Below are 13,709 nucleotides of genomic sequence, written 5' to 3' on the forward strand. Positions count from 1 at the left end.
GCTAAATATCACCATCTTCATGTCAGTGTTGCAGTGCTGCATGTTTGTCTGGGTGTCTCCAGTGACGTTCCACTTTACTAGCATATTAGCCTGGGGAACCAGTTTGCGTCACGGCTAGTAAAAGCTAACAGGTATCATTGATGTTGTATGTGAGTGAGCTGAGGCAATGGACAGCTGTGACTGTGGTGTATATTGGTGTATGCTGTATATTATGTCTCCGTAGATGAGTCTATAGATAGACAGGGTGCATTCTGGGATGTGGAGGGTAGATACTGTTGATAACATGATCGAAGTTCCAATATTCACACGAGCATATCATTGGCTAATGGCTAATACTCTGCTTCATTCTATGTGGGATGCTAGGTTTGATATTGGAGGAGGGTGGTGGTAATGGTGTGGAGGATGATGAAGGTGGAGGAGGGTGGATGAAGGTGGAGTGATGGAGGACACAGTGAACGACAGAACCCCTCTCTCTTATGAACAGTTGTTTTCTGGCCCGGGTGGGACGAGTCAGATACAGGATTTATCAAAGAACCCACCACCCTCCTCCCCGTGCCTACCCCCGCTCTCTCCCTGGGGTATATTCACCTGAACCTCTGGGCTTGGTGGTGAAGCGGGCCGGGGTACCGGCGGTAGGGGGACTGGTACAGCTGGGACAACAACGCCTGGCTGGTCTTTTGACTCAGGTTGTTGGCGAACTTCACGGTGATGGGCTCCATGGCTCCGGACGGCTTCTGCTCGTTTAACCCCTTGATAGCCTCCTCCGCTCTATCCTCTTATCAAAGCGGATGAAGCCGACGCCTCGCGAACCGCCTGTGAGGCCAGCACAGCACAAACACAGGACAGACTTTACTTCACAGTCACACGTACACACACGACTGACTTTACTTCACAGAGTCACAGGATAGACACTTACAGTATGTAGCCTATAGACACACACATGCATGCACACACGCACGCACGCACGAGTGAGTCTGTCTGTTGTTTTTTAACAATGCATACAAAAATATTGTCAAATGTTTTGTGTGTTGAAGATGATCTGTGTGTCATGTTGGGATGAGGGTTGAGGGATGTGTGTAGACTACAACAGAAAGACTATGATTGGAGCTGATGCCTTCTGGTGTGTGTGCGTGTGCGTGTGTGCATGCATATGTATGCTGTGTGAGGCATGGGGACGCTCAGGGGACACTCACTGACAGCACACTGAGAGGAACATTTACATTTTTACAGTGTGTGTGTGTACAGACATGCATCTTTAAGCGCACACAGAGACATACCCTCTCCCTCTATGGTAAATTTCTATAGCAAATAAAGAGAGAACATAACAAGTAAGACAGGACAAAGAGGCCAAGAGTGAGGTATGGGAAATTGAGAAAACCAATTATAAACATTCCACACAGGACAGGACAAAGAGGCCAAAAGTGAGTTATGAAAACCAATTATAAATGTTCCATAAGAAAATAGGTTGATATAGAGAGGGAGCAAAATCAAGAGATAACCAGATTTATAGAGGGAGTGATATCAAGAGGTGCTTAGAAGTTGGTGCATGAAAGGAGCAGAGCCAGGGATACCAAGTACTAGAAATGTAATATTCTTTTTGATAATTACGATGAGCTTACCACCAATATTGTAGCAACCCGATAACTGTCTTTAGAAATGGGAGGGGAAACCAAGCCGTGACAAGGTATAGGAACTGGGTGAATGATATTGGTGGCGAACAGCCAGGAAGTGTAAATGATTTGCATATGAGGGATGGAACCTAAATTTGAATTGTATAAACATGGTGTGCTGAGGAACAAGCGGGGGGGTGCTTCGCGAACCACCTCAGCTTTTGTTACTTGTAATAAAAGTCTCTGAATAAACCATCAGCTCTAGTCTTTGGCATTTTATTTCAAAGTATTTTAACTTAGAATTCCACGACACCTCTCTCTCTCTAGTGTTAGTATTGGGTTTGTTTGTTTTTCCCTATCAAGCTGCATCAACACAATGAACTACCAGTTACTTTCTGAGCCACATCATTACAAACAAAGCCAACAGGCAGTCTGGGAAAGCAGACAGACAGACACACACACGCGCACACAGTACTTATCGGGCCGTGTACAGCGCTAGTCCCCTCTTCTCCACAGTAATGAGCACTAGCTTACATAAGAATACCTGTGCTTATCTCCTCAGCACACTGGCACAGGGACAGACGGGGGTATTAATAATCCCTCTACAAGGACAAGGGACGCTGCCGCCGCTATGCTACCACTTTGCTACCGCTATGCTAATGCCACAAAGTCTTCTACACCCACTCTCCTCCCGCTCCCCACACCCCTGACTAATGCTACACAGCTCCCCAACACACACACACACACACACACACACACACACACACACACACGTTGTGAATGATGTGAATTGGCATGACTCTATCACTAGAGGAACAACACCTGATCCTGGAATGCCATCAGAAGCAGGGGGCCAGAAGAGCCCCAGGGAAAGGACGTACACACTGCTACCCACGGGATCAGACAAGAGAAGTAAAGACTGAACTATCAACTATGGGCCTCCCAAGATACTTGGGAAGGGGTCGTCAAGCCTGAAGAAAGGTCATGAGGTGGAAAATAGGCTTCCCAACACAGGTGGAGAGGCACACACCCTGCTGGGAAATATGAGATGCGAGGACTACGGTTAATCAAAGAGTTCCTCTCCTCTCCTCTCTCCTCTTCCTACCACCCCCCCCCCACACACACACACACACAGACACACTCCTCCCCCATCCTCTTTTCTCCGTTCCAAACTTGAACGCTTATCAGCATTTCCTTCTTTAAATAGAGAACGTTTATTGAACTTGCACATTAAATACATCAGAGGAGAAGAGTCCTTATCTTCTCCTTTCTCACTCTCATTACCTAACGATCAAAGACAAAGACAGAGGGAGGGGGAGGGAGGGAGGGAGGAGAGAGAGAGGGAGAGAGAGAGGACGTCCTTGTTTTATAACTGAGTTGGTAGGAGTACAGATGGCACTGTGAACAGGCTAAAGGAGTCTTTGAAGAGTGGAGGTGGTCTCTCCTCTCGCTTCTGTCATCTCTACGGTTACAATCATCTGTCTGCTGGTACGGGTGACTACAGGCCAAAGTAACCAGGCGACTGTCGCTATGCTATTAACTCTGCTATTAACTCTTCTATGGTAACTACATCTGCTATGACTGTCTGTGTGAGAGGGTCAGAGAGATGCAAAACAGGCAGAAAGGGAGCAGTCGTTTTCACTTAAGAGGTATTTGTTCTCATTGATCAGTCATCTATTGACTGCTGTACTTGGAGCTCAACAGAGACACTGTGAATATCAAACACTTCTCTTAGATATGATGAAGCTAGTCGGCGCTGACGGGTCCTATTGAACATTCTGACAACGTTCCCGCGTCAGAGATGCGGAGGGGGAAGTCGGAATCTTTGCTCTGCGCTATTTGTCCTGATAAAAAAAATATGCTGCTTATCCTTTCTGAAGAGATCAATGCAGAGAGAGAGGGGGAGAGGGAGAGAGAGAGTGAGTAGAGGATATACTAATATCGACATGTACTAATGAGTGTGAGATCTGCCTAGCAGCAAGTTGCACTGTGCTGATTAGTGGAGAGATCAGGGGGTCATCCTAGCTGGACAGAGATGAATGGTTCTAATCAGGAAGTGAGATGTGAGAGGACTAGGGTGGGCATCAGGGGAGGCTGGGGGGAGGTAGAAATCGGAGGAGGGGCTCATTGTAATGCATGGAATATGGAATAGAATGTGCGTTTGATACCATTCCTCATTCCGTTCCATGCATTACAATGAGCCCATCCTCCGATTTCTACCTCCACCAGCCTCCCCTGGATGGCATGAACCACCCCGGTCCACTCCTGCCTCATCATCAATTCAATTCCGGCTCCGTCAGCTAGTTTGGGGACATTGTGGAGTCCGGCTTTCTGACCATATACGATAGCATTAGCTCGCTAACAACGACGTTCACTAACTCTGTTGTTTCCAGACTGTTCCTCCCCACATAACTGAGCAGCAGACTGACTGCAGCCTGCGACCCACTGAATGAACCAACTCTGAATAAACCAACTCTGAATGAAACAGCTCTGCCTATTAGAGGGTTGGCTAAGGGACCGTTGGCCTTAGTGAACTGTAGAGGTGGTGTGGTGTGTTAGCACTGAGCTAAGGTGACGTGGGGTTGGCCTTGATGATTTGAGTAGGCTGCTCGACGAACTGTGTGTCCTGTTCATATCAATGGATAAACACGTAAGGACAAAGGTCTCTCTCACTCAAACTCACACACACACACACACACTTGCTCGAGTGGTAGGAGAGTTATAATTTGCGGCCCATTTCTCTTTATTTTTTCTCTCTGTGTGTGAGGAGTTGAGCCAGCAGCAGGGCAGCTCTAGAACCCTCTGTGTTTCTTGATCACCAGCAACTAAGATTTAATTAGTCATTAAAATTCAGTGCGTGCGAGAGAGAAAGAGAGAGTAAAAGAGAGGCCGAGGGGGATGACAGAGAGAAGAAAAAGAGAGTGTGTTTAAGAAAGAGAACAGAGATAAAGGGAAAGATAAGGTGTGTGTGTTTGTGTGTGTGTGTGTGTGTGGAGTGACAACCCTCCAACCTCCTAACAGTAAGACTGTGTGCGTGCGTGCATCCGTCCGTCCGTGTGTGTGCGCGCGTACGTGCATGTGTGTGTGTAGTGAGAACCCTCCAACCTTCTGACAGTGACAGAGTGTGTGCGCGCGTGTGAGCAGCATGCTAATACAACCAATTAACCAACCCAGTCTCCAAATTATTACGTTCTGGGGGATCGTTTCTGCAGACCAGGAAATAGGGTGTGGGGATCGTATTATCTGGCTATACCAGCGTTTGACCACCTGTTATGACGTAAGATACATCAAAAACCTAAGATACGTAACGACTTACGACACAGTTAATGCAGTATTAGGCATAAACTTTGACTGTGTGTGTGTCTGTGTGTGTGTCTGTGTGTGTGTCTGCGTGCGTGCGTGTGTGCGTGCATACCTGCCTCTGTGCGTGTATGCCTGCATGTATGCCTGCCTGTGTGTGTGTGTGTGTGTGTGTGCCTGTGTGTGTGTGTGTGTGGCTACCTGTGACCTGGTCGGCCAAGATGCGGGAGGTGATGATGCGTCCATACTGTGAGAACAGCTGCTCCAGCTCCTTCTGGGTCATGGTCTTAGGCAGACCGCTCACGTACAGGTTAGCATAGCGGATGGAGGCAGAGCTTGGCCGTGCATAGGACACCTGGGGGAGCGGGAGGCAGGACGAGACAGTCATTTAAATCAATCAATCAATCAATCAATCAATCAGATATACAGTGCCCTGCGTAAGTAACGGGACAGTGAAGCATTTTTTCTTTTTTTGGCTCGACACTCCAAAAGTTTGGATTTGGAATCAAACAGTTTGTTTTCCCTGGGGGGCTCCCGGGCGGAGCAGGTCTAGTGGAAGGAGCGAAACACGTCAACAGACAGCAAGGTTAAAGTAGAGAACTCAGCCTTTATTTGATGGGGTTTGTGTCCATATTGGTTTCACCATTCAGAAATGACAACACTTTTTATGCATAGTCCCCCTATTTCAGTGTAACTGAATCTGGCAATAATCTAAAATGGATGCCGATAAGAAATATAAAGAGCAGACGTGTGTTAAGTGAGATTAAAAACACGACATTTGTGGTGCTGGCTGTGTTAGTCTTGGTAATATCTAGTCCAGAAGAGGCTGGTGGAGGTAGAAATCGGACGGGCTCATTGTAATGCACGGAACGGAATGATATCAAACGAGAGGACAGGACAGGTGAGGAGAGGCAGTGTGAAAGAAAGGGATAGGAGTGGAGGAGAGGAGAGGAGAGGCAGTGTGAAAGAGAGGGATAGGAGCGGGGAAGATGCATTCTGTCCCATGCAATACAACAAGCCCGTCCTCCGATGTCCAACTCCCCCAGCCTCCTCTGATCGGGTTCGACATCCGGTTCTCGTGGTTCCAATGTAGCTGTATAGCCGTAGCCTTCATCGTGTTTCTACAGCGGACGGGGGTCCGCATCTCCTAGTCTGGCTTTGACATCAATGCAAGACTTACACAAATGTGGGTTAGGAGTCAGAATTGACCTGCTGTGAAATCATATTCAGAGAGAATGTTGTTGTTGTTTACCTCACCTGCACATGGATGCCCTTGATCTTTCTGTTCTTCTTTTTATCAGTATTGTTGTGTCCATACCTTTATCCATTAATTTATCTATTGCATTGCATTCATTATTTCATTCTTACATTGGATTACTGTATAATGCATTAGTGTGGTTTACCTGCTGTAATTGCATCCTAGAGGGCGCTCTCTAACATAAGGAATGTATACATCAATATACAGTTACCACAGGTACACCTCCAATTGACTCAAATTATGTCAATTAGCCTGTCAGAAGCTTCTAAAGCCAGAATTTTCCAAGCTGTTTAAAGGCACAGTCAACTTAGTGTATGTAAACTTCTGACCCACTGGAATTGTGATATAGTGAATTATAAGTGAAATAATCTGTCTGGAAACAATTGTTGGAAAAATGACTTGTGTCATGCACAAAGTAGATGTCCTAACTGACTTGCCAAAACTATAGTTTGATTATGTAGTAGAATTTAAGTAATGGTATTTTGAAATAACATACCGTTAACCAGAGCTGTTGATTCATTCAGAGACTTTATTCACAGAGAAAGAAGCCGGGTCAGGTTTGCAAAGTTGAACACCCTTCACTTCCGTTACCTGTCTTTTTATAAACATCACACAGGTCAATGCCCTTCATTCAAATTCCTGTCTACTTACACCAATGATATTTAAGAACTACATTTCGTCATCCAGGGGCTACTCCCACCTGATGTGGCGTCGGTCAGTCTGTGGAGAGATCAATTGACCTAGGCTGTTTACAAAAGCCATCTGTCCTGGCTGTTTACAACTGTGTTTATTACTCATCTATCCTGTTTCTGCAGCTTTGATCTATTGTACTCCATTGTGTTCATACCCTCTAGTCAACCCCCACTTATCTGATCTCACCCCTTCTGAGATGTTCCAGGATCATCTGGTGTCCTTGTGACCTTTTCCCCTAGGTGTGGGATTACAACCCTTATATTGTCTTTAAATTTACCATATTAACATGAAGTCTGTGGAGTTCTTAAAAAATGAGTTTTAATGACTTCAACCTAAGTGTATGTAAACTTCCGACTTCAACTGTATATGCTACGCGCAATACATTGTGGTTGTTGAGACGCACAGCATTCCGTTCCATGCATTACAATGAGCCCGTCCTCCGATTTCTACCTCCGCCAGCCTCCCCTGATACAGATACACGTCTAAGTCTGTATAGACAGTAGGGTATTTGTGACTGACATGTGGATATGAGGTACAACTATTCTTTTGAAAACAGATCTGACTGTGTTCCTCTAAGCAGATGTCCTGAGTCACCCCCCCCCCCCCTAGATGAGGGTAGAGGTCGGCAGAGGCAGCTGCTAGCAGCACTACCACTACCTGGATGGGATCCATCCAGTTGCTACGCTGCTCACTCAGCACTCACACTCACACACAGCAGGATCAGCATGCAGCCTGTCTGGGATAAACACACTAGCCTGGCACAGCTCGGCCCAGCACAGCACGACATCAAGTAACACAGCTTAGTATAGCTCAGCTCAGTTCTGCATAGTTCAGGTCAGCACTTTTTAACCTAACACAATGCAGCACAGCTCAGTATGGTTCAGTATGGTTCAGCACAGCTCAGTATGGTTAAATGGACATAAGGTGTGTGGTGTAGGACCCAGGCGCAGAGAGGAGACCAGATGAATGATAGCAGTTGAAAGGAAAAGCCACTTTTACTTGCAGTAATCCACAGAGAAGACAGGAACAGGCTTAGGAAAAATAACAATATAGTGCTTAACTTAAATCACTAGAGCATAGGTTCTATGATATGCCAGAAGAGGATCAGGAGGGACAAGCCTCTATCAAGTTCCAAGCTCTCACACTGGGAGATACAGAGGGATAGACAGATCCACTGTAGATAGATAGATAGATAGATAGATAGATAGATAGATAGAGAGGCGGGTACATAGATATATACCATAAACCCATCTCTTTAATCTAGAGTGTTGAAAGACATGGTGATAAACTGTTTATATTTGATATTCGAGACATGTGCACTGTGACAAGTCCCTAATGAAAACCAAAGTCATTATTATTTGTGAGTTTATTGCACATTGTGTATGACATTTCGATAAAGACTTAAACTGATGCAGAAATAAAAATATCCTATTAATTAATATGCAATTTCGCGGACACACTGCCACATATATTCCATGTCTGACATCATTTTATGAAGTGTCCATGAAGACATAAATTATTTCGAAATTAAGGTTCATCCAAATACATCACCACCCCCCTCACAGCATTTTAGGCAGCACCCTCTCACAAAATATATTTGTGCTACAACATTTCCTTCTCTGCTGTGAGAGAATGCGTGATGATGGTATGAGAGTAGATCCTCTTAAAATAACCTGATATTTAAACCATTTCCACTCTTCATCTCTGTAATTCATGAGCTGCTATAATTAACTTGATGGCGAATCTATCTGATAAGGCAAGCTGATAAGGCAAACCATTCTCTTTTCAAACATCCTTCACAGCTCTTCTCACCACCTTGCGGTGGCTTTCAGCAGCACTTCACACCACATGTGCAGGGATTAATCTTACCTACTGTACCTACCTACCGACCTCCTCCTCACTCCTGCTGCTTCCTCAACTGACTCCTCATTGTTTTCCTGTGTTCACCTTATTTACTTAATTGGCTACAACTGTGCCTTGTTTTAGTGCCAGCATATAAACTTGGCTCATTGTTCACTCTGTGTTCAGCCCTGAGCCTTCACTGTCGTATGTATCTGTATTACCTGAGTTTCCAAGTAAAGTACCTATGTTTTGGATTATTGAAAACCTTGACTCCTGTGTTACTGAATCAAACATAGACCCAGCAGAGATGGACCAAGTACGCACCGCTCTGGCTATCCAAGGAGCCACGGCCAGTAGGCATGAACAACTACTCCTACAAGTCATTGACAATGTACAAGCCCTCACCGTGGCCATCCAGCAACGCCAGGCTCAGACGGCATCTCCTACTGACCCACCTCCACCAATTCATCCTGAGCCCGTTACCCAGCAATTCAGGGACCTACGACTGCTTACCCCAGAACGTTATAATGGTAATCCGGGTGGGTGCCAGGGGTTTCTGGCCCAATGGTCTTTGATCTTTCAATTACAGTCTGCTATGTTTCCTAATGATATGCACTAAAGTGGTGTATATAATTTCAGCACGGTAGAGCTCTCTCTTGGGCCACAGCTGTTTGGGACCAGCAGACATCCTTAAGTTCCAACTATCACCTCTTCACCAGGGAGATGAGAAGGGTCTTCGACCATCCTGTCAGTGGATGCGAGGCGGCCAATAGCCTTCTGTCTCACGGAGTGTGGCGGACTTTGCCATCGAGTTTCACACTCTCGCCCACCGCTGATAGTGGATGGAATCCTGAGGCCCTTATCACCGCTTTGTCACAGGCTTACAGAGGAGGTAAGGATTACCTGCCTACCCAAGAGCCTGCCTATGACTTTGACGCCTTTGTGGATATGTTATGTCATATGTGTGGATAATAGCATACGGGAGAGGCATCGAGAGCGCCGGGCTACAGCTTCCTCATTTCCCGAGTCCCGTCATCACCCGAGCACAGACGAGTCTCCCCGAGTCCCCTTCGGTCTATGGTCGAGGAAACAATGCAGTTGGGGAGAACCTGACTCACTCAGCAGGAACGGGATCTTAGGATGAGGGAAAGATGCTGTCTCTATTGTGGAGTATCAGGCCACTTCCACTCAGACTGTCTAGAGCTCTCAGGAAAAGGACAGACTCGTCCAGGAGTGGGAGACCTGTGACAAGCCCTATCATTCCTCCCGAGTCCTCCATCCATCGGCCTGGCTAAACAACTCAAGACTCCTCTGGCCAGTCTCAACCAACCTGTCGCCGTTACTGCTCTTGACGGTAGACACCTGGGTTCCGGACGGGTTCGCCACCTCACCATCACTCTACGCCTCTGTGTGGAGGATCAACACCACAAAACCATCCAGTTCCATCTCATGCACTCCCCGGTGGTTCTTGGTTACTCGTGGCTGGTCATAACCCCCCGATCGACTGGTCCCTCTGTGCGGTGATAGAATGGGGGCCTACCTGTCATGCCACCTGCCTCTTCCCTAACTCCTCTCCTCAGCCTCTCCAGTCTCCAGCCCCTCCTGAGTTGTCCCGGGTTCCCTCCGAATACGTCGACCTGGGGGAGATGTTCAGCAAGAGGAGGGCCACATCTCTTCCCTGCCATCAACCCTACGGCTGCACTATTTACTTGCTCCCTGGTTCCTGTCCCCCCAGGGATAGAATATTTTCTCTCTCCACTCCCGAGACGGCGTCCATGGAGGAGTACATCCGCGATGCTCTCGCTACTGGCTTCATTTGCCCCTCTACCTCACCAGCTGGCGCTGGATTCTTCTTTGTGGGGAAGAAGGATGGAGGTCTCCGCACGTGCATTGACTCTCGTGGTCTCAACCAAGTGACTATTAAAAAACGCTATCCTCTCCCGCTTATGTCCAGAGCCTTTGAACTCCTTCAGGGGACAACCTCGGTCTTCACCATGGTCTTCACCAAACTAGACCTCTGCAATGCCACAATCTGGTGCGTGGCCGTGAAGGAGATGAGTGGAAGACTGCCTTCAACATGCCTACCGGTCACTATGAGTATCTGGTCATGCCCTTCGGACTGGCTAACGCTCCAGCAGTTTTTCAAGCACTCATCAACGATGTCCTCAGAGATATGCTCAATCGATTTGTCTTTGTCTACCTGGACGATATCCTCATCTTTTCTAAGATCCCTCACAAACACGTTCAACATGCTAAACAGCTGCAGCACTTCCTAAGCTTTGCAATCTTTTACGAGAGATTCATCCTGAACTTCAGCTCAGTTGCCACTCCTCTCACTGCGCTCACCAAGGGCTCATCCACCCAGTTCAGTTGGTCCTCCGAGGCGGAGAGGGCTTTCAAGGACCTCAAGCGGCGCTTCACATTGGCTCCTGTCCTGGTTATCCCGGATCCTGGGTTAGGTCGGACGCACCTGACAGGTGCTGGAGGTGTACTTTCCCAGCGTGCCAGTGATAACAAACTACATCCTTGCGCCTTCTTCTCTCACCTCCTGACGCCCCCTGAGCATAACTACGACATCGGGAATAGAGAACCGTTGGCCATCAAGCTGGCTCTGATGTTAACACTGTGGAGTCATTCAGATTCCTGGGGACAATAATTTCACAGGATCTCAGGTGGGCAGAGAACATCACCTCCACCATCAAGAAGGCCCAGCAGAGGATGTTCTTCCTGCGGCAGTTGAAGAAATTCAACATGCCGCAGAAAGTGATGGTCGAGTTCTACACGGCCATCATTGAGTCCATCCTCAGCTCATCGATCACCATCTGGTTCGCTGCCTCCACTGCCAAGGACAAAGGACCATTCAGTCAGCCGAGAAGATCATCGGCTGCAACCTGCCGTCTCTCCTGGACCTGTTCCACTCCAGGACCAGTAAGAGAGCAGGCAAGATCATAGCTGATCCTTCCCATCCTGGTCACCACCTCTTCCACAGACTTCCATCCGGCAAAAGGTTCCGGTCAATCAAGACCAAAACCTCGCGCCACCTGAACAGTTTCTTCCCCATGGCAGTGGGGCTCACAAACAAGCTCCCTGCCTCTCACTGACTCTGGGACTTCCACCCCCCCCCCCCCACCCTGTCACACACACACACACAATTTATAATTATTTAAAATTATTCTAATTTATAGTGTACATGCCCAATACCCATTTCACTGCCTCTAGCCTCATTGCCACTTAGCCTCGCACAGCCGACAAGATGTATTGTTTTATTGTTCTATTTGGTAAATTTGTTATTGCTATTTTGTTCATATTTTGCTATTTGGTAATTTTTTTGTCAATATTTGCCATTGTTTTTTATGTCCCATGCACCAACCTCACCAAGTCAATTTCCTGTATGTGCAAATATATTTGGTCAAATAAAAGAATTCTGGTGGAGGTGCCAGCCGCGCAGAGGTTCATTGGTCGTTGCCGCAGAACCTGGAGGAGCAACCTACTGTACAAGTCTGTAACTGAGCACCTGTCCCCATGAGCAACAACTTCCTTTATACTTATATGGTTACACAATTGTTAACAAAAAGTAAAATACTGCAAAATAAACCAACCTGTAATGAGGCCAAAACTTATCCATTATAAGGGATCATCCATTGTGTCCCTGAATCTATGACTTTCCCATTGTTGCCTCTTTTACACACTTTCAATATAGACATTTTATCAGTAATACAAACAATAGTTATACATGTATAGTTATACATGATACCATAAAACACATCATTGTCCGGTGAGTCGCAAATATTTCCAAGGGGAACATAGTCCTCATATTGCCTGGGGTTTTTCTTTTTTAATGAATGGAGCAGTGGTACTCTCGAGTAGGTGTAGGTCACTGGGTCAAACTGATTTTTAATTCGACTTCCATGGTCCAAGAACTGTTGGAACTCGAGAGTCATGACTGGGAGTCTAGACGATCCCGTCGTCGTCTGAGGGGGCATAAGACTCACTGTCTTCCTCCTCCCAGTCAGAAACAGGGTATAGGTCTGGTTGTTCTCCAACTCTGTTGACTGCTATCGGCGCTGTCCCTGCTGTCACACTCATTTGCTTAACTGTACTCTGTACATAGAAAGATCTCAAGAGAGGCATTATACAACAAAACATTAGTCCTAGCACTACAATCACTATTGTAATCATTATTCCCATTTTTGCCAACATTGTGCCTAGCCAGCTCCCATAATGGATTTTCCTTGTCTACTCTGTCGTCATCTATTTTTGTATTATCCTGTGTTTGCTCCACTTCCTGAATCAATTCTAGCGGCAGGGCCTGTTCTACTTGTGACAGCAAATAGATTAGTACTATTATTATGGATAGCACTAGTCCCTTCCCCGGGATCCCCCGGGCTTGACTGCCCTTCCCATCCGGCTGGGGGCTGGGTTTCTGGCCCCTGTAGAGCCTTTGTACCTGCTTCTTCATTTTCCAGGTCCTCCTGTGCGATCCCACCCGTCCCTTCGTCCTCGTCTCTGGTCTGTCTGAGTGCTTGCCTCGGGACCCTGGTGCAGTGGTTTAGGTGGTACCAGGTGAGACTCCCTCTGACCTGTATTGCAGTGGGGGTGACTCGCACTACCTCGGACGGTCCCTCTCTCCTTGGCTTGTTCCACTTCCTCCGGAAGACCTTAATGTACACCTGGTCCCCTGGTGTAATTGGATTGGGTAGGGGTGGCTCCGGCTGCTTGTCTTTTTCCTGTGAATATATAACTTTGTGTATCTCAGTTAATTGTTTCATGTATTGCTTTAGTTCCGTCTGGAGTTGTTCCAGTGGGGGTCCTTTGTAAGGTCCTCTTAGTGTTGGCACTGGCATGGGTCGACCCAAGCATTTCATGCGGTGTTAAGTGCGTGTTTCTGTTAGTCTGCATGCGGTAGCTCATTAATGCAAGTGGCAAGGCATCTATCCAGTTAAGCTTTGTACTGGCACATATCTTATTCAGCTTTGTTTTGAGGGTACCATTTATTCTTTCTACCA

The 13,709-nt window shown here is 46.9% G+C and overlaps 1 pseudogene across 1 annotated transcript in view; it reads right to left on the reverse strand.

Annotated features, from left to right (window-relative positions):
* Positions 1-584: 584 nt before the first annotated feature.
* The window catches only part of LOC310823986 (ELAV-like protein 4), a 36,166-nt pseudogene continuing 23,041 nt past the window's right edge, over positions 585-13,709 (reverse strand). The window contains exons 3-4 of the transcript in view: positions 5,112-5,265; positions 585-813 (exon numbers count right to left, since the gene is read on the reverse strand). The product of the transcript in view is annotated as an ELAV-like protein 4 (transcript). The remainder of the gene's footprint in view (positions 814-5,111; positions 5,266-13,709) is intronic.

Source organism: Argentina silus, assembly GCF_951799395.1.
Source record: "Argentina silus genome assembly, chromosome: Y".
In the NCBI taxonomy this organism is placed as follows: domain Eukaryota; kingdom Metazoa; phylum Chordata; class Actinopteri; order Argentiniformes; family Argentinidae; genus Argentina; species Argentina silus.